We start from the raw sequence: 26,164 nt of genomic DNA, 5'->3' as shown, positions 1-26,164 counted from the left end.
GGATGGCTCATGTTGGAGAGATGGGGATGCCTTGAAGGCTGGGTTTGCTGTAGTCCAGGCACAGGGTGATGATTTTCACACTCTCGTTTCAGAGCACAACCCTGTTCCGCTCAATTAGCGGAGATAAAGGCTTTGACTACAGCGTGCCGGCGAGGACAACATAAGACAGTTACTATCTACACAGACTCTGCATACGCACACGATGTATGCCATCTGTTTGGAGCAGTCTGGAAGCAAAGGGGCTTTCGCAAAAGTGACGGCTCCCCCATTCAGCATTATAATCAGATTTTGGAGTTGCTACACACAATGATGCGTCCCAAGCGTTTGGCTATTGTTAAGTGTCAGGCCCACCGCAAAGGTCGTGATTTTGTTATTCAAGGAAATGCAGCCTCTGATGCGGCAGCCAGGGCAGCTGCGCAGGTGAGTACTGCTGATCTTTTACCTATGGTGAGTACAGAGCAGGTTTCTGATCTGGTGGCCCTGCAGGAGCGGGCGGGCCCCTATGAGGCCTCAGTGTGGCTAAAAAGGGGGGCCTCTAAGGATGCTAATGGTCTGTATCGCAACCATGAGGGACTTTTGGCTGCACCTCTGTCTCTGGTGAACATTTTGATAACGGATGCGCATGGTCTTGACCATTGCGCAAGGGGGGAGGAGTTAAGGAAAATAACACAACAAGCTGCAAGCAATGATGGATGCAAGGTTGTCAGAATGTGAATATGAGGTGTGCATTAAGAACAATGTACGCAAAGCAATCACGACCCCAGTAGGGCACATTCCAGTGCCTGAGGGACCGTTCAGACACTTGTGGTGGACTATGTGGACATGGGAAAAACAGCATATGGAAAGCGATATATGCTTGTGATTGTGGACAGGTTCAGCAGATGGGTGGAGACAATACCGTCCAAGGACATGGGGGCGATGACAGTGGTGAAATTCCTGATCAGAGAGTCCGAGGTTTAGGATACCAACTGAAATAAGCTCTGATAATGGAGCTGCCTTTGTGGGGAAAGTTAAAAGTTAGTGGTTTAACAGCTGAGAATAAAACAAAAGTTGGCATGTGTGTGTGGAATTAAAATTGGACATCGGTAGGCCCGGGAGGTTGGCATATTGGGACTGTGTGTGTCTTTAGGCCTTAGGCAAGAAGAGATTGTTTTGAATACTGTGTGACCTCGCTTCGAGATAGCTGCCTGCAGTAAGTTCCGCAGACCCTGAGGAAAGCTCGGGCCTTGGAGAGGCAGACAGCGGAACAAAGGGGGGGGAGAAACCACCTGCAGGGAGAGATTCAAAGCTACCCCAACTGGTGCACAGTGAGTTATAGCTTTATAGAATAGTTGTGGCAAACAATATATAGCAAGCTATGCGGTAGTGCAAATGTATAAGTAATTGTTAATCATACAAATCATATGTTAACCATGTATTGGCAGTGATTCAATGACAATACGTCAATACGTTAATCATTAATCAAAGGACAACTGAGTATTTACAGTGATTCAATGTCATGTAATCAATATCTATATTCATATCTCCAGTAGGAGCCTAGCAGTCGAGACATGTTCTGGTAGACTGAGTAGAATGGGTGGACTTTACCTTGCCACCAAGGTGAACCAATAGAATTCGAAAATTGTGTTTGTTATACGTTTAAGCTTGGTTCATTGGTGTGTTGTGACCAATCAGGATTTAGACACCCTTACTGTGAAGTGGGAGTTATGGTATATCAACTGGTTGCTCGGAGAGCTAAAAAAGATCTTGGTACCGAATGCCAGAGTGTGATGAGAGCGCTTTGCTGAGTTGCTGAAATAAAAGAGATTTTCCTTTACCTCATCAAACTGAGAGGTCCGACTTTTATTCTAAGTATTATATTCTAAATTTTTCTACCACATGTGTATCACCCTCAGTTGCAGGGTATGGTGGAGAGAGTGAATGGCACACTTAAGCAGAAGCTGAATAAGATTTGCGCCACCATGAAAATGAACTGGGTGGATGCCCTGTCAACAGCCTTGATGGCATATCGGATGGAAACGCACAGGTGATGCATTTGTCTCCGCATGAAATGCTGACTGGGAGACCTATGCCTGGATCGACTTGAGGGGGCGTATAAGGGACCCAGCCTAGATCAGCTGGGGGATGAATTAAAGTTGTACATGAGGACTTTAACCAAAATACACAAAACTATTTCCAAACAGGAAAAGGAGAAAGCACAGAAAGAAGACACAGACCAGGAGGAGCCAGTCATCTTTCACGGAGATAAAGTCTACCTGCGAGTGTTCTGGTGAAAGTGGCACGAGCCCCGACGAAAGGGACCCTTCAAGGTGACACGAGCCACAGCAACAGCGGTGCAGGTAGAAGGGAGTAATACGTGGTACCATTTGAACCACTGCACTAGAGTACCGCACGAAAGACAGAGTCACTGAAAACTACACAGAGGATGCAGTTGCCCTTGACTCAGATGGCCCTGATGGAGCTCCCAGAGGAGCTCCACAGCTTGGGGTGGAGTCAGTTTCAGGATCAGAGCAGAGTGAGGGCCAAGAGGGAGCATCGCAAGCAGACCAGCCACTCCAGACAGGACACGAAGCTGTGGGTTCTGGTACGGCTGACAGCAACGATGTTAGTGATGCTAATGATTTATCAGGCCCTTCAGGTCTGGGTGCACAGCAGGACCACAGGTCAGGTGAGCACAGGACAACTGACTTCACTGACTCAGCCTGGTCCTTTGATGCTGAATAACCTCTCAGATTACAGTGAGCGAAAGCGGAGAGAAATGGGGGGAGATATGGGAGTGAGGAGAGTGAGCAAATTTTAGAAGGATGCCCAGGATGAAGTAGACCTGTATGGGTTAGCAAAACGTACACTTGGAAATTGGTGGTATAAATGGGCTAAGTATACCGCCACTTCATTAGGGCAGGAGGGGTGTGTGTTGTGTGCAAGTCCTGACCCTTCAGTTAGGGTTGTCCCGTTCCCATACACTAATAAACAGTGTGAAGAATGGGAAATGGAGAGGAGTATGAGATTCTGGAAGAGTCTGTGTCAGGAGGGGCAGGCCCCTAAGAAAGTGCAGGCCCACATCTAACCAGACGGAGCGCATACCGTACTGCCCATATCAGCGTCTGATATATCAGGGAAATACTAAATATGCATAGAGGGTGGAAAAGCATTGTGGGCAGTTTAAGCCCTGGGAAGGAGGTCAGCAAGATATTATGGCGAACAAATTGAGTTTTTTTACAGCAAATTTTCCTCTCTTCATGTTGTCCCTACTGCGCAGATTAATCGTCCCATGTGCCTGCCAGCAAATATTGCTCCTTTACCTGCCGAATGCTGCCTAATTTTAATGCTGCAATTGAAAGGCTTCAAACATGATATGGGTGTGTGGGTTCTTACTAAAAAGTTATAATTCAAGTAGCCTCAATAACAGTCCATTTTGATGGCAGGTACCTGAAAGTACAACTCTGGAGGACCTTGAGAAGTGAAAGACACCTCTGCTTGACTTCATGGCCAATGCAGGTTGTCTGAGGCCTATCCGGTCAATAAGAGACGGGAATCTGCTGGAACATGACATTGTCACGTTTCAGGTCATCCACAGGGGTCAGGGTCCATTTCAGAGGTATTCTGTGTTCTGTTTACATGTACGTTAGTTAGGATCAGAATTTTATCCTTTGACCAACATGGATCAAGTTGCTATTATTTCTTTGAATATAAACTAATAAAGTAACCAGTAACACATTGATAATTAATAAGTGAGTTATAAACACTGTCTACATTCTGCGCCACCTGTTCTGCTTTGAGCCAATCACAATTACTGCTGACCAGATGGAAGATCTTTTCAGCATTCATCTGTCTCCAGAAGGTAGCAACAAGAGAGTTGCTGAGGAAATAGACTCTCCAGAAGGTAATGACCATCTCCAGGATGCAGAAGGTACTTTAATTGACCGTATAGTGTAGAAGTAAATGTTGTTTTTGTAAAACAAAATATACCTGTATAACAAAAAACACTGTAGCTAAAGGTAAATCCTCTTACTGGACAATCACCTATTTTAAATCGCTCTTCAGTTTTATCCGTTTTCCAAACCTCTTATCCTTCTGGGTCACGGGGGTCGGGAGCCCATCCCAGAAGCAATGGGCACGAGGCAGGGAACAACCCTGAATGGGGTCAAGCCCATTGCAGGGCACACTCACACACCATTCACTCACACATGCACACTTACGGGCAATTTAGCAACTCCAATTAGTCTCAGCATGTTTTTAGACTGTGGGGGAGAACCGGAAAACCCAGAGGAAACCGCACGACGACATGGGGAGAACATGCAAACTCCACACACATCTGACCCAGGCGGAGACTTGAACCCGGGTCGCAGAGGTGTGAGGCAACAGTGCTAACCACTGCACCAGCATGTCGCCCCATCCTATTAAGCTTATTGTTCAGAATTAAAAATGGGGTTATTAAGAAAGAGTAGCCTCCTATAAAATAGCCCAGCACTCCTCCCTCCAGGCCAAGAATATTTTCTTTATGGTCCAGTTCAAAATAATGTCATCTGCAGAAATACGGAGCACATGTAATTTATCTGTATTTTAGATGGTAGACGAGTGGCTGGGTGACGTCGTGGCTGGATGACTTGCAGTGTAGCTTGTTATCTGTGCGTTCTGGGCAGGCTGCTGACTTCTGATTACTTTTGGCATTTGGTTCAATGTTACGTCATTTCCAGGTGTGTCGGTGCCCAGTATGAAGCTAATCGCCGCATTATAGTTATGAAAAGAAGACAGAATAGCAAAGAAATTGAGGCAGAATTAATTCAACAAAGTATTAAAAATATTACTCAAGTAGATGAATCGCTTCTTGAGACTGAAGGCGACTGTATTTGCATGAACGAGCGTCGAAAAGAAATGCATTATTGTCGCGTTTAAATGAAATAGTAGTAAGTGTCACATTTGCGACGTATTACAGGAGGATGTTAATCTTAACTTTGACTGTAAAATATCATAATAAACAAGAAATGTGAGTTTTTAGTCTGCTTAAACAAGACTACCGATGTTACAGCGAGCGGACGCTGCTGCCGCGCAGGAGAAGCGAAGCGACATTGCCTTTAAAATGAGAGATTACATTCCGTGGCAGGAGGACAGTTTACAGCACGACACCGGCATTAGGCAGCAGGATGGGTGGGTTAGGTGATCTCCCAGACTGAAAGGGATTCTGGGGACTCAGGGGACAGTGTCGCCCTGAGAGACTGAGGGCCACATCAGAGGGGGCCTGCTGTAGAGGGGCCCAGACAAGGGATGGCTGATGTAGAGGAGCCAGGTGTGGAGGTGCCACATATTGAGGAACCCTGGTGATCACACTACAGGGGGCCAAATGTTGGTGGGCCAAGAGGAAGTGGCTGGGGAGTAGAAAGCATAGATGTCTTGGAGGTGGGTAGACTACAGAGATTTATGCACCCCGGGATTCCCTCAAGTGCCTCTCAGATCTAGGATGGCCAATACTCGGTCCTCCCCAGGAGTGAGAGGATGCAGACTGGCTCCCCCCAGCTCTCCTCACCGGCTCCCTCCAAAGAGCTGTAGCCCTCCTTTTGGTGATGCTGACATCGTCCCTGCACTTCCCCCTCACACCCTCTGCCATGCGGCAGCAGACATGGCCCACAGAATGTATCAATTTTCTTTGATCTCTTGCTATATATTTTCCTGACATATATTTGTCTTTTGCCAATGTGCATTGTGGTATAGGAAACGTACCCCAGAGCAGGACTTTAGACTACACCATTTTCAGTAAGGATAGGTGTGCTTGGGGTGAAAACACTTTAAATGAACTGTTGAGATTGATTCATTTCATCTGTACTTTTTTGAATATGAAGAATTATTTTAGTGGATATCTCCCTATTTTAATGCTAGAGGGAGCCCCCCCCCCCAAATTTATGCCTGACCCACAAACCCACACACTGTCCACAGATGAGAACAGCGCAGACCCTGCACAGTCAGGTTTGGCAACTCCTTCCAATTTTATAGCCCAAACCAGGAGTAAAAGATGCAGAAAATCAGACCCTTCATAGAAAAATTTATGTTCAACGACACTCCATAATGCTGCTTAAAATGAAGCAATGCACGCACAAGTTAAAGCTCTTTTCGTTTTAATGAATGAGGAAAGAAATAGTTTTGGATAAAGAAATGAATTAGTCTTATTTTTTTCATGTGAGCATTGTCATCATTGCAGCATTGAAATACGGTAAAGTGGCTGATGGATGGACTTGTATTAAATTTGGGAGGGTCTGAATGAAGCTCATTACCCCAAATTTTCTTAAATTGGCTTATATATTTACAACATGGTGACTGCAACAATAATACACTCACGACTGTGGTGTTCTACCTAGAGCACCACTAGAGGGAGCTCACACATTCTGTCGTACTTGCCACAGTAACAACAGTGATGTATAGGAACAGAGTTAGAAGCCGGTAATTTATATATAAAAAATGTCATTTCATTAATCTGACTGGGTAGGTCCAGCTGTCAATCCCACCCAGGCCTATCCTCAGCTCCGCCTCTGCGTCAGTCCATCTCTTTGCAGTCCAAGTTGTACATCTACCAAACTTGGCAACAAATTGAGAACCGTTCTGTTTCGGTGGTTGTATTTAAGGAATGTCACATTAGTAAACATCTGGACATCTGAAATGGGCAGAGACAAAATCGGCAGTACAGGCAGTCCAATGTCTTTGAAACTCCTTTTTCCTTCAGCACCCTCTTACTGCAAAACCTCAATCCAAAGTTCTCCATGTTGTTCATCTCTGTGAAACTGCAACAGGAGAGCTCTCTCCACTGGTGTTCTAATTCACCAAGGGAACAGGAAAGGCCCTCTTTTGGTAGACTGCCTACTGCAGGCTCTCTTTCCCGGGGATGAATTATCTCCAGCTTACTCAAGTGACTCTGGAAGTCGCATTAGATACTGTGTCCAGAAGCAGTCCATGCTGCGCTTAGGAATGATGTCTCTTCTAGTGTAGAACTGACTGTGGAATTTACTGTAAATACCTAGCAAAAAAAAAGCTGCCAGAAAAGTATTGCAAAATTGCTGTTAATCACTGTAAAACCCCCAGCTCCATGGGTGTCCCTACAGGTGGCTGCCCTTTGCTGCCAGGTTTGCTGTTACCTTTGTCTGTGCCCGTGTGTCAAGTAGAGCAAGATGGGGTAGGTGAAAAGAGAATTTCCCCAAGGGGAGTAACAAAGCATCTTCATTTCATTTAGAAAATAATTACAAAATGTCTTTTACAGGTTTTGTCCTATGTAAATTACAGCAATTGTCTTTTTTAAACAGAAAAATAACAATTAGCTGTAATCTAGTTTAAAATATTATCTTGTATTCTATTCAAAATATAGAAGTTACCTAGCAACTGGAATTGGCAATAAATGCTATTAATACTCCACAATACTGAATGTTGTTGTAGAATGCTTTCCAAGTTAATTTTTGTATTTTACATTTGCAGCTATGCAATCTATGCATATTGTTAAGTGGTTTAAATGAGACTAAGACGAAAATGACAGCCTGAGACAGAGACCCACACAGAACAAACTCACATTAACTGGAATGACATTAACTTGAAAATTTCAGGATAATCTTCACACCCGTTAACCACTTCATGGAATTCAACTTAGTCAGAGTTGCAGCAAAGTCAAGTATTTTTAAAACTGACCATATTCTAGGCTTAAAGGCCCAATTTGAAATCAGGACTGGACATAGAAATCTATTCAGAACAACATTACATTAATGTAAGAATAATGTTATATTTTTTGCTGTTCTGTGTTAATGTGATGCAACAACTCTGGTCTAATACCTCCCTGTCACTTTAATGCTGGATGTGTGTGCAATTTATAACAAGTTAGGCAAGCCACGGATTCAACCATTAAACTGCATTTTCATTCCACATTTTTTAACAGTTCTGTCCAAAATCATATTCCACCAAATCAGCCGTTACAAATTCCAATAACTTCAACCTTCAAATGTATTAAAGTTGATCTTTTTCAGTGTGTTCCTAAATCTTACGGTATAAGCAAAAGGTATAAATAAAAGATTAAGAACAATTTCCATTTGAATAGTGGAGAAGAGTCCTCATCTTTTGTACATGTCTCATGCTCAGAGTCCATCAATCGCCTGAGGAGAGAGGAGACGTGAGGATTGACTGAGTTGTTCTTCTCAGGCATCGTCCCACTTCTTTGGCTTGCAGTCTTCATGCTGCTGGTTGGATTGATTCCAATGAAACAGTTTAAACCGCAAAATCACATGAATAAAACTTACGCTGACCCTCACTGAAGCGGCCTGGTATCTGTTTCATACCTCACTTTACAACACACAGGACTTTTTTTTTTAAATTTAAAGGCACAAGTTATTTTACGTCATGGCCAACCCACGTTTGCTAGTTTAATGGCAGAAAAATAGTCAAAGCCAGGCGCCTGGTCCACAAGGGTGTACTCAGTCACTGCTGTTTTTATGGTGTAAACATGCTATAAACTAATTTTTTCAAACATTTTCTTTAAGAGCTAGGGGCGCTAGGTGGATTGCTATTATAATGATGGATTTGCCAGGCAGAAGAAAAGAATGCTTCTCTGCAGAGATACAAAAAATCTGCTTGTGCACAATGTGAAAGCGTGCGAGCAGACCATCTACAACAGCAGCAGGATTACACCAAAGTAGAGGTCTGCATTCCTGTGGAACCCACGGCAATAAAGTGCAGTGCAGGACAAACTTTCATTTTTGAATGCAGGAGCAGGAGGGAAGTGACTGATATGTTCGCAGGTAAAAAGAATGAAACAAGTGTTTTTGTTATCAAACAATTATTTATTTGCGTGAGTAAATACAAAATTATACAACAAAGTATAGCACGTTATCACAACATTACATTGTGTGAAAGCGCTTTACAGCATCCCCACCCAAAGCCCCCAGTGAGTAAGCCATAGGCGACAGTGGCAAGGAAAAACTCCCTAGAAGGAAGAAACCTTGGGAGGCACCAGACTCAAAGGGGAAGCCCAAACCTCCAGGGGCCGGCAGGGAAAGTCAAAAACACACACACCAGATAACTGCAACAGGTTCTTCTACATATCCTATACAGGGGCGTGGTACAGTGATGCAGTGGTTAAAACTGTTAACTCACACCTCTGGGGACATTCATCCATTTTCTGAAACCGCTTCTCCTGTTCAGCGTTGCTCCAGCTGACAGCTTTTGCAATTCATCTGTATCTGAATGAGGAAAAACAACATACAGGCAATACAATGGAGCTGTCAGTCACTCCTGGCACATGGAATACAGTTCTGCACTGACACCTCCGCAATGAACAATTGCATTATAGCATAGGAAACTAGTTAACTTTCACATAAAATTTAGATATAATCAAAACAGAAGCCTGGAACAATTTTAAATTTTACTAAATGGCAATATACTGATTTTAGTCACCAAACAAACTTTACAGGACTTGCTTCACTACTTTTATTTGTGTTTCTTACAATACATCTGCCCTCTCCTGGTCTGGTGGAATATCATTGCTGTAGGCAGCACCGAGCGAAACCACCCGCATCCGCAGTAGAATGCAACATGAAAGCGCACGCGGAAAAGTAAAATATCACCTAGACTTTGCGGCACAGGAAACTAGCCGACTTGCACATGAAATTTAAATTTAACCAACACAGCACCCCACAACAATGTTCACTTTATTTAAAGGAAATGAACTAATTTACTCACTAGCAAGCGCAATAATGTACTTAAACGCAGGAAAGCGCACGCGGAAAAGTTAAATGTCAACTACACTTTGCGCATAAAATTTAAATATAATTAACATAGTAGCCCGGAACAAAATCACTTTATTTAAAAGCAATATACTGACTTTACTCATCAAACATATTTTAATATACATGCAAATTTGACAAATACTAAATAATAAGATAAATTATCCGATAAAATGGGAGCAGAATGGCAACCCACCTTGGTGCAGAAAACAAGTGAAGCCGCGTCTTTCAAACCGGCAGCGTCCCACGTGCCGAGGAGTCAAATGTAATCAAGCAACACGGCCCACACATTAAATAATAACATCATAATAATTATAGTTCTTGTATAATTATTCTATACATTATTCTATAATTAGATGAACAGACTTTTATAAGTTAAGTTGTACACCGAGAACAGTATACAACAGCATAAGCATATAACCCTTAAAGGTTTATTAATTAAAAATCACACATTCATCCTGCTTAACATAAAACAATGACTTAAAGAGACTTAATTGTGAAATGAACGCTACTGTCCGAGGGTATTTATCTCCACAAATCGCTATGGAACATAATGTCTTAAATACTCAGATTTTCAGAATGACAGAATCTTAACATTTTAAATTTTGTTTTGCGATACCGATACGTAGTGATATTGGTATGTGGAACAACGTTAAACTGTAGTTAGATTAAGTGCGTATTCACAATTTACCCGTTTGCCTTTTATCGTGACTGAGCACAATCCCCCACCCCAGCTGGTCTGCACTCCCCACATTGCAATTAACGATCCAGACCTCAGCGCTTTTGTTACCGTGGGACTTTGTTGCGTTGAAGAAAACATTAAAATGAAGTCTGAGGAATGTTACATGACACAGCTAAAATGCAAAAACTCTCTCTGGTGTAATTCACTGCATAAAACCAATAGTCTTAAGTGTGGTGCCTTCTTCATAACACTCCCTGACTTTTGTATTCGTGACCATGAGATACTGTGGCCTTTTCTTCCTTCATTTGACTAGTGTTCCTCCCTTTCCTCCCAGCCTTGGTTGGTGGTTCAGGCAGCATCACCTTCTTTTAATAGACCCAGGTTTATCCATCCATCCATTTTCCAAACCACTAATCATACTGGGTCGTGGGGGGTCCGGAGCCTATCCCAGAAGCAATGGGCACGAGGCAGGGAACAACCCAGGATGGGGGGCCAGCCCATTGCAGGGCACACTCACACACCATTCACTCACACATGCACACCTAGGGGCAATTTAGCAACTCCAATTAGCCTCAGCATGTTTTTGGACTGTGGGGGGGAAACCGGAGTACCCGGAGAAAACCCCACGACGACATGGAGAGAACATGCAAACTCCACACACATGTGACCCAGGCAGAGACTCGAACCTGGGTCACCCAGGTGTCATTTATTTTGAAATTCGGTTCAAGTGCAGAAAATGTTCTAGCAGAAGTCTTGGACAATCTCTGAATTACACAGAAATCTGACTTCTTCTGAAGCTGTGAGAAATTGTTCTTCTGTAATTGTTGCATTGATATTTGTTGATGTGCGTGTGCCCTCCTTGAGCAGTAAAGGGGAGATCACATGCAGAGCTGATTTTCTGTAGTTTCTTAGTCTAAATAAAAATAAAATATTCTCTTCATATAGGCTGGACATTTCTAGAAAAGAGCCAATTAGTTATTTCTAGAAAAATATATGGAGCCAATGAAAGGACCTGACGTCATAGTAGCACAGATCACTGTCCGTGGTGCTGAATTTTCTACTTGTTGGGTTGGCGCTGAACAAATAGGATAACCGGCCACCGTGTCCGTGTGCCTCCACTGATTGGCCCCCTGACATATAATTATTTTTAAGACTGAAGGGGAGAAAGATCATACAGGAAATTAGTTAACAGTAATTAGCAATCACTTATAGTTCTCATTTATAATGATGTAAATAAAAAAAAAATAATATATATATATATATATATATATATATATATCATTAAAAACAAAATATAATCCTGATTTAATGTATCCCTTCTGCTCTTAAAAAAGCACAATATGTCTGAAAGACAAATATGTCTATTACTCTACATGTTTTAATAATTTTGTTAATATTACCTAATTTGCTTATCTTATTTTCTGTAATCACTCTGCATTAAAGCAATTTTTAAAACTAGCTGTGAAATTGATGATTCTGTTGTTATTCTGACTGTTGTTGCCCTGGTGCCTTAGGATACGTCTGTCTAAACATAAGTGAGGGGATGGATGCACTATTCTATGGAGGCCTCTGAAGAGAATAAATGATCCCAATATTATATTGAGAGAGATGGTTAAATCAGAGCTGGATAAGATTTTAACAACGCTGAGCTATTAGTTAAGTTCTTCCCAAACGAGCTTGATGGGCCGAATGGGCTCCTCTAATTTGTAAATTTCTTATGTTCTAAGATATACAGTACTGTGCAAAAGTCTTAGGCAGTCCAAAGAAATGTTTAAAGCTGTTTATCTGGGTAGCAAGTGTACTTTGGCTTAGAACAAATAACACAATTTAACATTAGAACGTGTAAATTAAGAGGAACACAATAAAAACTATTAATAATTTCTTCTCTTTTCTAAAAAGATACTGATATCTAGTCGGATGGCTAGATGAACACCGCTTCAGTTCCCAAACTTCTCCTCAGGGGCACCTCAGCCGTTCCATGATTTTGACAGATTGACTAGCTGTATGAGGTGTGCTAGTGGCCAAGTCAAAAAATACATGGCTGCACTGGACGGTCGCTACAAATACTAGGATGATGTTAGCAGAGGTTCTGAAATGGCTAAGCTGAGACACTTTGACAGGCATAATATCATAGTTTTACACCAACACGAGGACAATCTAAACATTGTTTTCTTTGCCTGCCTAAGATTTTTGCACAGTGCTGTACATGGAAGTCTCAATTCAACCCTATCCTTTCCTAAGTGCCATACTTCTGTTGAAAAAAGAAAATTACAGATTGGAAACCTTTTAATAAAGAAACTGTGATAGAAAATTCTTGATTATGCTAATCAGTAATCAATAATGGAATATAGATGATTATGCAAAATGCATTACCTAATCAGTAATTAACAATTGAGTTTACAATGTGTTGTTGATTTACACATAGTGGTTGAAACAATGTAATTTACTTGTCATTAATTGAATGTATCAAACAAGAATGCAAATCTGCTTAAGTAAGAAATTTCTATTTTCTATAGAGGAACTAACATGTTTGCCATATATTGCTTGTTCGGCAAGAGGCCCAGGTCAAAGCAAAGGCATGACCTGAGAAGTAAGCTGTTGCAGAAGATATTATAAAATGAATGCATGGTATTGGATAACATAAAATGTAGAAAAAGAGAACAACGAGTCCTAGAATAATATAGCAAAAGGAAAAGTCCCAAATAGATAGACTTGTTCTAAGCTGATAGGTGGACCTTGAAAACGTAGAAGAAACTGGTATCTCCAAATGGCCAAACTTTCTTTGAACTGCCTGGACCTTGAAAGGCAGAAGTAACTGGAACGTCCAAAAATCCGATTTGTCCTTGATTTGTCAGATGACTGTCGCATTTTAGGCCATAAAAGATGTATGCATTTGTTGCTCAGGGAGCAGAACACAAGACGCATGATTGCTGAGTGTCTGTTCCCTATGAGCTCATCGAATAATAAAGTTCTGTCAAACACTTAAACATCGGACTTCGAGAAATTTCTTCCACAAAACACTCTGTTCTCGTTAACAATTTTTCAGTTATAAATTCCATATTATACACTTTCTTTCCTCTTTCTTTCCATTGTACTGTCGTGGGTGTCTGGGGTTTTAGCCAGGAGATCGTTATCATCCTCCTGGCAATTACAAGAAGAACTCTCTGTAATACAACCTTATTTTCATGCACTATATTCTGTGGCATAATTCCTAGTATGAAATGAGCTGGTTCAAGTGGTAATTTTATGTTCAAACATTTTTTTTATCTCTTCCTGTATATTTTGCCAGTACTCTGACAGTTTTGGACAATCCCAAAAAATGTGGGTGTGGTCTCCTACCAGGTCACAACCCCTCCAATAAACCCCTGATTTGAGGTGTTGCCAAACGTAGAGGTGAGAAGGGGAGTCTTAAAGTATCTCATCTTAACTTTCCAATCAAATTCCCACCATGTAGGACTGTTTGTTATTCTGTGTCCTTCTTTACATGAATGAGTCCAATCTTCATCATTAATGATAGTATTCATCTCTAGTTTCCATTTCTCTTTGATATTAACACTGTTGACTCTTTTTGTAATATTTTATAAATATATGATATAAGGTTCTTTTTAACCAATCCTTTAATTGTTAATATAAACAATATATTTGTTGACTGTAGGTATCTAAAACAGTTGGGCACTGGGAGGCCACATTTGTTTCTAAGATGTTCGAAGGACATTAGATCTCCTCCATTACACAACTGATCCAACTGGTTAAACCTCTTTTCTCCCCATGTCTTAAACCCTGTATCTAATTTATATGGTAGAAAATCAACATCATGTGCAATTTTCATTGCTCTTGATATTGATGAAGAGCGTCCCAGCCTCTCTCTCACTTTTCAGAGTGTTTCCTATCCAAATGTTAATCATTTTATTTACTTTCCATGTATCTTGATTAAAAATAATTGCTATGTCCAGCGGCAAATTTGGGCAGATACTCTGTTCCATTCCCACCCACTGAGCCTCCCTGTCCTGGGTTATCCATACCACTACTGATATAAGTTGGGCTGCCAAGAAATAATTTTTTAAATTAGGTAAGTCCAGACCCGCGTTCTCTTTTGGGTTTAACAGTCTTTTCAGTTCAATCTTGGGTCTTTTGTTTTCCCAGGTAAATTTGGATAACCATTTATTGAGTGTTTTGAATGTGGATATAGGGACCCCTATGGGCAGGGACTGGAACATAAAGAGAAGCCTAGGTGGTATGTTCATTCTAATGCTCTCCACTCTCCCCAATAAGGATAGAGGGAGGATTTCCCATCTTTCGAGATAATTCTTTATTTCACATAGTAATTTACCATAATTAGTTTTGTATAAGTATGACATACCAAGGATCCCTAGGTATCTAAAGCCATAACTGTGGAATCGAAATTTAATATTTGCGAGCTTTAATGCAAAAACTTTCTCTGTAGTATACGTGTGGGTAGGTTACTGTAAAATTTGGACGAATCTTAAACTTAAAGCAACAGTAAGGTGTAGCGATCAGGGAGTTCAGTATAGGACTAAACATGCAAGGGAAGAAGTAGATAATTAGTGAAACTTTTGACCGGGCTGGAGATCTGAGGATTCATACACAGATGTATGGCACAGCAGATATTTTTGTCTGCTTTTGAGATGGTTGACGTGACATATTTTCCGACGCGCGCTCTCTGTCCACTGGTGGGAGTGTGCTCACCTGTTTGCATCGGGGCGGAAGTCCGCCATGCGCAATACAGAGAGCAGAGGAGAATTGTAAAGGCGCGACCATGTAGAGACAAAAATGACAAGCTTTTGCGTAAATAAGATAAATAGCATAAGGCTATTTAGTTTGTTTAATAAAAGGACAATGTATAGACTTGTTCTATAGGAAAAGTAACCTTAAGAACATAAGAATTTTACAAACGAGAGGAAGCCATCCGGCCCATCAAGCACTTTTGGGGAAAACTTACCTAACAGCTTAGAGTTGGTAAAATCTTATCTAGCTCTGATTTAAAGGAACCCAGGGTTTTAGCTTGCGCTACACTAGTAGGAAGACTATTCCATACTCTAACTACACGCTGTGTAAAGAAGTGCTTCCTCAAATTCGTTTTAAAATGTTCTCCCGCTAAATTCCACTTGTGGCCACGAGTTCTAGTATGTCATGTCACTCGCCATCCAGACCTGTTAGAATCTTATATACCTGGATCATGCCCCCACTTAGTCTCCTTTGCTCGAGGCTGAACAGATTCAGCTCAACTAACCTGTTCTCATAAGACATTCCTCTAAGACTGGGAATCATTCTCATAGCCCTACGTTGCACCTTTTCCAAGGCAGCAATGTCCATCTTAAGGTATGGTGACCAAACCTGCACACAATATTCTAGGTGGGGTCTTACCAAGGAATTATATAATCGTAGCATCACTTCCTTTGACTTAAACTCCACACAGCTAGAGATGTAACCCAACATTCTATTTGCCTTTTTTATTACTTCCCCACACTGACGAGAGTGGAACATGAAAGCATCAACATACGCACTGAGGTCATTCTCATAATCAGCTAACTTTATTTCAGTGAAACCCATAAAATATCTGTACTTTATATTTCTGCTCCCTGCATGGATAGCCTTACATTTATCTACTTTAAATTTCATCTGTCATGTATCAGCCCAGTTGCTAATTAAATCCTATTGTAGTCTCTCCGCTGATAGATCAGTATCTGCTACATCACTCACCTTGGTATCATCAGCAAATTTAACCATTTTACTGTATGTACTGATGTCAATATCATTGGCGCAAATTAGGAACAATAGTGGTCCTAAAATTGAACCCTATGGTATCCCACAATGAACGCAGGTCCACTGTGACATTATGCCTCTAATAACTACCCACTGCTTCCTGTCTGTAAACCAGTTTTCAATCCAGGCTGATACAGTTTGTAAAAACCCTGTAGCTTTGAGCTTAAGGACTTCTGGAAATCTAATAATTCAATGAATCTACATGGTGCTGAGTTATTTGTGTTCTCTACTGTGAACACCCGTGTAAAATAATCATTAAATTCATTTACTATATCAATTTCATTTTTAATTATAAACCCCTTACTATCCTGTAAATTAGTGATTTCAGCTTTTAGACTCTTTTGGAGATAAAACATCGGAAGAAACTTTTAATGTCATTCTTAGCTTCCAATTCATTCCTTTCTACATTCCTCTTATTGAGTCTAATGTTATTTTTTAACTCAACCTGTAGACTCCTGCTTTATTTTGCCCTTCTCCTCCGGACTTTATTCTTAATTTCCTTAGTAAACCACCTTGGTTGTAGTTTCCTAGATTTAGTGTTGCTGGAAACAGGTATGAAGTCCTCTTGCACTTGCAACAATGTCCTTTTACAAAATTCCCATGCCTCTTCAACCGTTTTGCTATTTAACTTGTTTACAGTTTCTAATTTCAGTCTCATACCATTAAAGTTTGCCTTCCTCACAATATATTTTTTTCTTTTGGATTTTGCTCTTCCGACACGAAAATTAGCCTGAAATTTAACCATGTTATGCTCATTACTGTCCAGTGGTTCTAAAACCTCTAATTTTCCAATCCTAACCTGGTTATTAGAGAAAAGAAGATCTATAATGGCTTCTCCCCTGGTAGGGGTATTAAACTGAGTAAAAAAACAATCCTGTACCACTTCCACCATCTCGAGTTCATTTACAGAAGAGCCAGAGACTGTGTCCCACTGTATCCCTGGTAAATTAAAATCACCCATAACCACCACATCATTTTTATTACTCATAATCCTGATGTCGTCATATAACATTTTGCTTTCCTCTGCAGCTACATTAGGTGTCTATAACAAACACTGACAATTAGGCCATTTGAGTCTTTAGCATCTATTTTAGCATCTGTCATTTCCGTACTGGGCATCTTCCCAGTGGGCTGAGGGCTACGGGGACCTTCAGAATTCATTATGCCCCCCCCCCCGCTCCCCATTATGTACTGGGGATCCCAAAGTGGAGGGGTGGGTTTGAGTCCCATCTAGGATGACTCCTTCTCTTTATCATATTGATTGTTGCGATGAACCAAGGCAGTAGAAAGTGTAACAGGAAGCTTCATCACCATACCAGGTCTGAGGCTTAGAACGGCCATGTCCTCTGCTGGGTCTCACTTTGTCTATGGCCAACAGCTTTTACCTGCTTGTCATGCATACATTAGGCATCGCTTGAGGAAGGCTCATGCTGCACCTCACGGGGGCTTTATAACCTAGGGTCTCTGAAAAGAAGCACTAAGTACCATTATGTGTGTCCAGAGCCCCTTTGCTGTTTAAAGTTTGGCGCAGAGGAAGTGAGCTGGGCCCATAACCCAGAGGTCGATGGATTGAAACCATTCTCTGCTATGTTGTCTGTCTTTTCTTATGCCAAGTTTAACTAACTTGTTTAAGTGCTTCACACCAACTTGCTGATCTTTCCTTCATTAAGGCTCTTATCCCCTAGTGTTCAGAGGTTTTCAAAGGGGGGTGTTTTCCCCCCCTTTCCTCAGCTCTTCTTTGAAACTCTGCTTCTAAGGTCAGCATCCCAGACACCTTTTCACTGATGTTGATGACACTGATAGAGATGGTGAAACATGGCACCAAGATAGAAGAATGAGTGAAGTACCAAGTACTCTAAAGTGTGTTATGATACCCTTTGCTATTTAAAGTAGAAACACTGAGGAAAGACTCAGCTGGTCATTGTTCTACTACCTGCAAGCCGATCATTAGTGCATCTCCAGCCAACCGCCTCTGCTGTTTTACAAAATTCACAGCTAATCAGTTCAAAAATTTGTCAGACTTTTTCATTTTCTGTTGGGATTTAAACCCCTGACCACTAGATGGCAGTGTTGTCTTCTATCTTCAGCCATCTGACTCATCCACTCCAACGTAAACAGAGTCAAAAACCAAAACGGCAGTGCATGCAGAAACAGCGGCCTGGAGCTTTTCAATGCTACGCTGTTGTTGTGTAATATCTAACAATGTGCTAGTGATGGGAATTCCGGCTCTTTTAAGAGATCCGGCTCTTCTGGCTCGGCTCACTTAAAAGAGCCGGCTCTTTCGACTCCCAAGTGGCTCTTCAGATTTTCTTTGGTGCTTAAATGAATTTATTACCAGAAATAATGTAAAATTATTAGTGAAATGAATTACTATGGTTGGAAATCACACACAATCATTTTAGACAATTCCTCATCAATTGTGTTCTGTTTGCAGAAACTGTCTCATAGAGCTCTAGGTTGTAGGTCTAGGTGGTTGTGGTGCTGTACTGGATGACGGTGTAGACATTGACAAACTGCAGTAGACAAACTGTCACTTTCCTTAGTAGCAGGTTCACTTGCTTGTCTTTTTTCTTCCCACTGCACTGATGGATGTACAGTTCTCATGTGCCAATGCAGGTTATTTGTAGAACCTGTTTGATATGAGATTTTAACCTTGCAAGCTCTACACTCTGCCTTTGTATTATCAATGCAATTGAAATGTATCCAAATTTTACTTTGCGTTTCCTACAGTCACTCATTTTGTCGCGCACATCTCCTTCCTTCCTGTTTCTCTCTCAGTGCATGTGATTGCTGTATTTGTCTATGGGTGCGTTCGACTTCACACAGCCATTTGCAGTGCTTGCTTAAAGCAGTGCATTGTGGTCCCAACGCAATGCATCATGGTTAGATTTTTTTGTCCGACTTCAGCCGGCGCTGCAAAATGTTACCATCCGTGACCATGTCACATGGTACAAAAACCTCACGAGAGCAAGACGACTTAAGACTTAAATCCCAAGTCGAACGCACCCTGTAGCACCGCCCCTCCCCCCCCTGCTCAGTGCAGACACACATCGTGTAGTTGACCAATCCGTGCGGGTGGAAAAAATAGAGAAAGAAAAAAAGCGGCTCTGACTCCGGCTCACAGGCAGGAGCCGGCTCCGATCGTTCACTTCGAAGAACCGGCTCCGAGAGCCGTTTTGTTCGCAACCGACTCATCACTACAATGTGCTACTGGTTTCTTTGCTTCCAGCACCAGAATTTTTTCTTTATTTTTATTCTTTTTTATTTTTGGTGTATGTATCTTTAGCCTTTAAATGTATTTTTTCTGTATTTATGCTCTATAAGTGTTAGTCTATAGTTTTATGCATACTATGGCGTCTACAGGCTTGCTCCAAATGACATCTCATTGTATTTTCAGTGACAATAAAAGCATCTCACTTTATCCAAGGTTGGAGGTAGGGTAAGGGCGCACCGATAAAGTTTAGCTTTAGCAAACCTAGCAAAGAGTGCTTCGTTACAGGATGCAAGACGGCCAGGCCCACGGGCAGCCTGGCCCACTCATTTCTGATTGGTCAGAAATTACACTGTCTCTCAGATCTGATTCGTTGACTATTTGCTCTATGTATTTCTCCATGAAAATTAGCAACACTTGAGTCGCTCGGGCTGGCCGTGGCAGGGACCATGACCTGGCCGTATTGCAATCTGCAATGAGGCATCGTTGAACTCTGACGCATCTGGCGCGAGACTCAGGCTGTCAGATCATATGCAGGGGACACATAACTGGTATGAGAAATGTCTTGTAGCAGCGCAAATGAGTATTTATGTTATGTGCATTCGTGCTGTTATGACAAAGAATCACTGTGCATTCTAGCCTTCATGTCCAGAACGAAGTACAAATTAGCCACATAAATGTTAACATGCACGGTAATTTTTTTGTCGTTACGTGAATGCACATAAAACAAATACGCATTTGCGCTGCTAACAAGGAATTGCCGCGCGTGTACGGGGAATGCGCCATGCGCCCCTGACTGTATGTATAGTAGGCCTATATTGTACAATGAATTATATATTTAAGTCGGGCAATACAGGTAGCGACTCCAATGACAGGACTGGGGAAACATACTTTGATGTGGAGTTAAATACATAGGACTAATGAAAACAAGTGGAAACTGCTAATAACATCGGGATTTCACACGAGGTTAACGAGGGAGCGTGGCACACCGGAGGAGCGGACAAGCGGGGCATGATAATTGTAAGATAGTCCAACAATTCAAGGTGGTCTGTCACTCAGTACTGGAAGGCAGAACACAGTTCTGCATGCAAAGGTCGGCGTCAGTGGACCTGCAGCAGCATACCTGTAAGTTTACATAACTGCAAGCTGCCTGTAAACCCTGCTGACTTGTTTGTACAAGAGTCTATGACAGGTTACTGGTGATTTAATATGACATTACTAGGAATACAATGCATTGTATATGAAATAAAGTTACGTCAAAAAAGCAGACATACTGGAGCAAAACTAAATATACTAAAAATGTTTGTTTATGAAGGGTGTTTGAAAAATGTCATTTGATATTATTCACCAAATTTGATGTCGTTAGTGTAATTTATGTTGAACTTTAATTGTAAATTGTGACAAAACCAGACATGTGGTGGCAAATTGGAAGCCATATTCTGAAACTACAGAAAAAACTGTAGAACATGCACTTGTTTTTTGTTAAATCACCTAACAAAACATTTTAAAATGTCGCCCAGTGTATTATATGTCTATATTATATCTTTATTTAGGCCATATGTGCTCTTGATGTGTTATTTCTCAGTGAGCTGGAGGGATTTGACAAATACATCCTTTTAGAAATGTGTGAGGAAGTAAGTTCTTTTCTTTTTGAAAAGTAGTGTATCTGTAAGGTTTGTGGCACAACAGAGAAATTAAATATTTTATTTGACTCCTTAAGGTCAAGACTCTGGTCTCCAGCTCACAGCTCTCTGTTACATTTCCATGGCCATTTTGTCCGATAGTATTATTGGATTTTTCTGTGCTATATTTGTATGTGTAGTTATTGTCTGCTGTATAAATCATTATAAATAAGTTTCTTTTCCTTGTGATGTCTCTGCTTAATAGTATTAAATAGGAGTAAAAGAAACCGCAGTTTTCTCAGTAATGTATTTCATGATATTTTCCCAACAAAACCCATGTTTGCATTCAAGTTTCTGTCACAGTTTGTACATAATATTTGCAACAACCATTATAAAAATTTTGCTGAATTTGTACTACAAGCCTCTCCAGTCCCAAATCCAAATTCATATATGATATCTTTGTATATGTGTGTATCAACATTCCTACAAAACCATGAGTTACATAATATATCCAAATGTAGGGAATTTCAGTGTGAGTCCTGACGTCCTATGCGTACTGCTGTACTTGCCCTACACAAGGTGAGTTTATATTAGTCACAGAAACATCTTAGCCAGTCATTACTGTGTAGTCGTCACATGTTGAACCCCTTGTTTTTGGTCTGTGAGGGTATAAAATGTCTCTCCTTTGTTACCTACAGTGAGGCTGACATTTGGTTAACTGAAATATACATTAATATAAATTTAAAAGGAAGACATTTTTATCCAAATCCACATTAATATGATGGGGGGAAAAATGTTCTAGTCATATAGGTGTAATGAACTTGTAATGAATGTTGCAAGGCTGTACTTCAGCTTCCCACATACAAGTGCGTAACTGATTATACATTATAAGAGGTATGAATAAAAAGACGTACATGAAGACTGTAATCTCAAGTGATCAACAGTAAACCTTCCTTAATGATATAACGGCATTTAACACCTCTGTAAGATAAAGACAAAGTTTCAGACAAGGCTGGAGAAAGTCAGGCAAAATCTTTCACTTTTACCTTTTTATTTAGATCATTCATCCTAAAGCTCTTGACTTGATAGGTTATTCAGATTATTTTCTACAGATTAGTATGAAGTCTCTCCTGTATTTAATTTGGTACATCAGAGTGAAGAAGGATAAACCCTCGTGTTTAATGTATAGAAGTGGCAATGGTTTGTTAGATTGCATATGTGATGTATGTGTAACTGAAGGCAAGCAGAAGTGCAGCTTTCTGATTGGTGCATGCATGTATATCTCTGATTGGTGGATTACACTTCTAATCAAACATAAGTCTTAAAAAGCGTCATTGACACAGCTGTGTAATTGATAAGGTAGGGTTACTGGGTTACTGACACAGGGGCGATTTCTGCCGAGTGTGTGTTAGGCTTTGCTAACTCTAACATGACAAGCGGAACATTCTGTCCTTCTCTTTTTCACTGTTTTCACTCTTCCAATTAACACTCTTTCCCTCTCTCACTCTGTCGCAGTGACTGCTGGGGGTGGATGGGGCGTGTGAGAGTGTGCGGTAGCCACTTGTGGCTAGTGCGAAAGCTCTGTGTGAATTTCACAGCAAATTTGCCAGTGTTAAATTAACACTGCATACTGTTTTTATAATTCTCACCTAATCAGCGTTACATTTAACACTTTGTAGAGTGCAATGCGTGTTGTTGTATAGTGTTAAATTTTATTAGCTCTTATAGTGTTCATTTGACACTATAGAGTGTTAGATCACTGAAACTCCACCTCTTCCCAGAATTCAAGCCCATATAAGTGACACACAGGTGCATAATGGGTGGCTTATGTCTGGGGCAGCTAAGTACTGTGTTTGATTAACCCACCGTCATGAAAAAGAGCAAAAAAGCAATAAGGTCTCTTGGTATGTAAACTTTAAATAATGTTAACTTTGATTTTTCTGAAGATCAGCACACTGTGTTTTGGTAAGCTGAATACATGCTTCTTCTTGATTCTTGCCTTACATGTGCTATGAAGTTGGGATTGGGTTAGAGAATGAATGTTTTAAAAATGTAATTATTAATTTCCTTTTTAAGCATGTATTAAACAATTTCCTTGCACTGGTATAAGAGTAAACTAATTAAGCTTTCTTGCAATCATCTGCAGTATGCAAGTGAATAAAATGTATGGTACCGTTCTTGGGGAAAACCAGGGAGAATCCACTGTGAAACAGCACTCTGCAAATTCTCTAAATGTGTTCCTAATGATAAGGCCAAGACTGGTAATCAAATTAGTCTCTCAGCAGGAGTGTTAGTGTAAAAGTAATGCCTATTAAAACAGATTATAAAGCTTGTTAGAATGCATGACATAATTATTAGCAGGGCTCAGAGAAGGTGAGGGCTCCCCTAGTGGCTACAGGAGTGCATTTTCCCTAAAGCAGATATAATGGGTGGTGGCCTTGTTGCTTTTAGACCACAACTTTGGATAGAAGAACAAATCAAATTATTTTGCTCATTTAATATTCAGATTGTTTATTGGGCTTAAATTTTAGAACACACCATGTTTTAGGATGGTATGTCATGGATATTAGTCTCTACCACATTTTAATGTTACAAATCTAGACCTTTTCCTATGCTTGAATTGATGTGTGCCAGGTGGTCTGAATAGTATAGTACTTATGATAGGTGTGTGATCCCAGAGGAATTTATGTGGATTCTGTTCAATGTGGCAAGTACATACAATACTGACATTTTTCCTGGGAGATGGTTTTACTCAGATTTATCATCCATTAGTATTTGCCTTATCATGGTATTTCTATCTAGCTCAAGAAAACTTCTTCAGAGAGCATCAATCGCTCACTAACCTACCAAAGCAGACCCCAGGAAAAATAATTCTAATAACTGCCCTACAAGCTTTACTAATATTTCTTATACTTGCTTTATTGAACACCATCATGGTGGATAAAAAAAAAAATACAAATCTGTTGAAAGGCTGTACCATACCATGGTATGCAAATAAACATCCAGCATCATTACAGGGAAGTGGGTGGTACCAGGAGCTGCATAGCAAAGGTGTCGCAACTCTTGTAACATGTTTCCACATATAAAGCCCATCAACCAAGGTCAGAATGGGTGACCAAAATCGGCTTAGATCAACAAATACACCACACCTACAATTGAAAGATACAAGTACAAACTTTTTTCTGACAAAAGACTAACGTAAAAACCATACGCAATAAAAAGCAAGGTGCCGCTTAACAAATTAACACATGGGTCTTTGGTTTTCAAAAACAATCAGCACTGAGCTATAAAGACTTTGATGCACAATAAGAAAAGGCTGAGGGGGCCTTTTTGGTCAGAGTCTTTCTCATGATGGTTGGTAAATAAGGACAGTTCGTGCGGGCAGGCAAACAAGAAACAGGCTGGAAGCCACAAATCAGGTCAAACGAGGGGTTTAATGGAAACGAAGGCACGGACATTCACTAACATCAGGTAACATAGGACGCTAACTTACATCAATGACGGACAAGGGGAACAGGTCAGACCAGGACTTAAAACACACAGAGACTAATCAAAGTAACAGACAAAGCTGGAGACGATCAGGGAAGCACACATGGGTAATCAGGGGGCGTGGCACACATGAGGAGCGGACGGGCCGGGCATGACATGTATGATCAGCAGGGTTTAAATATGAGTACAGTCGAATCTATTTCAATACATCTATATTGTACAGCACAATACGTTATACAGCACTATACACTATATACAATATCTATATAGTATCTAAGTAGTATTGCATTTGTAAAATCCAACTAGAAAACCCTTTGTCTCATGCTGTCTTGCCATGCTTCCCTGAAGATAATACTTGTCAAATTGGAACGAGTGTCTTCTGTTCAAGTAATTTAGCTGTATATAGCTTGATGAAAAATGGCAGGACCACAATTCCTGTCAATTAGCATAGCACCGCGCTAACAGACCGTCGCTGCTCTGGGTAAAATTGTTCTGAAACGTGTAGGAATTATTAGCTCAGGTAAATTTTTATATCTCCACCAATATGTTTTAAAATTAATTAACTTTAATTATTATTGAATGCTGATTATTAACCCATTGTTATGCTGAATGGTCGGCTCCTCCACACTCAATTTGCGAATCCCCGTGAGTCTGTTAGTGTGCCACTTAAATGGGATTTACTAATTACCAGTATCGCTTAGTAACCTGGGTTAGAAGGCTTGTCCAGAGAGCTGCATCACCAGGCAATGTAAACATTGCGAAGCTCCCCTGATGGTCGTGGAGAGAGAGTCTCGCGATATTTCAGGCGAATTTGAGGTTTCAGAGCTTAGTAGCCAGATCGCACATAGGCAGGGACTATTGTGAGCATTCAATGAACGGAGGCAGAAGTTGTGTAAAAGACATGCATTTATTCCTAGCTAACACTACAACTAACATAAGACAGACATTACACTTAACACAAACAACAAACACGAAATAACGGAATAGAAACAAACAGTGTAATTATGGAAATGCAATGACCAGATTTAAATGAGTAACCTTAAAAGGGAAATACTGTTCTGCAAAGCAAGCACAGTTCGTGTGAACACGACCCTAACGTCATATAGCAGGTTAAAAACAGCTTAGGTTGTTAGAATAAAAGGAAGTTGGTTTACTTGTTTGCAGAGTGGGGGGGGGGGGTCTTGGCAGTTGGTTGCAGAGACTGATGAGCTGACGGGTGATGGCACTCAGGGAGCCGCGGCGTTTGCAGCAGTTGTTGGAGTGGAGCCCCTTTGATCTCTGCAGATTTGCATTATTGTTTGATACATTCAATTAATGACAAGTAAATTACATTGTTTCAACCACTATGTGTAAATCAACAACACAATTATAAACTTAATTGTTAATTACTGATTAGGTAATGCATTTTGCATAACATCTATATTTCATTATTGATCACTGATTAACATAATCAAGAATTTTCTATCACACTCCCCCCTTTGATACAATATGTCAAATTTTGTATCACACCATCGTTTCACTGTCAGTATCTTCCTCAGGGAGGAACAATTCTTTAAAACCTATGTAGTCGCCGCCATCAGTGGAGATTGTTGTCTCCTCTGAGCACTGCACACAGTCAGCCCTGGCAGGG

This window comes from Brienomyrus brachyistius, unplaced genomic scaffold, assembly GCF_023856365.1.
Source record: "Brienomyrus brachyistius isolate T26 unplaced genomic scaffold, BBRACH_0.4 scaffold80, whole genome shotgun sequence".
In the NCBI taxonomy this organism is placed as follows: domain Eukaryota; kingdom Metazoa; phylum Chordata; class Actinopteri; order Osteoglossiformes; family Mormyridae; genus Brienomyrus; species Brienomyrus brachyistius.
This window is presented reverse-complemented; position numbering follows the sequence as displayed.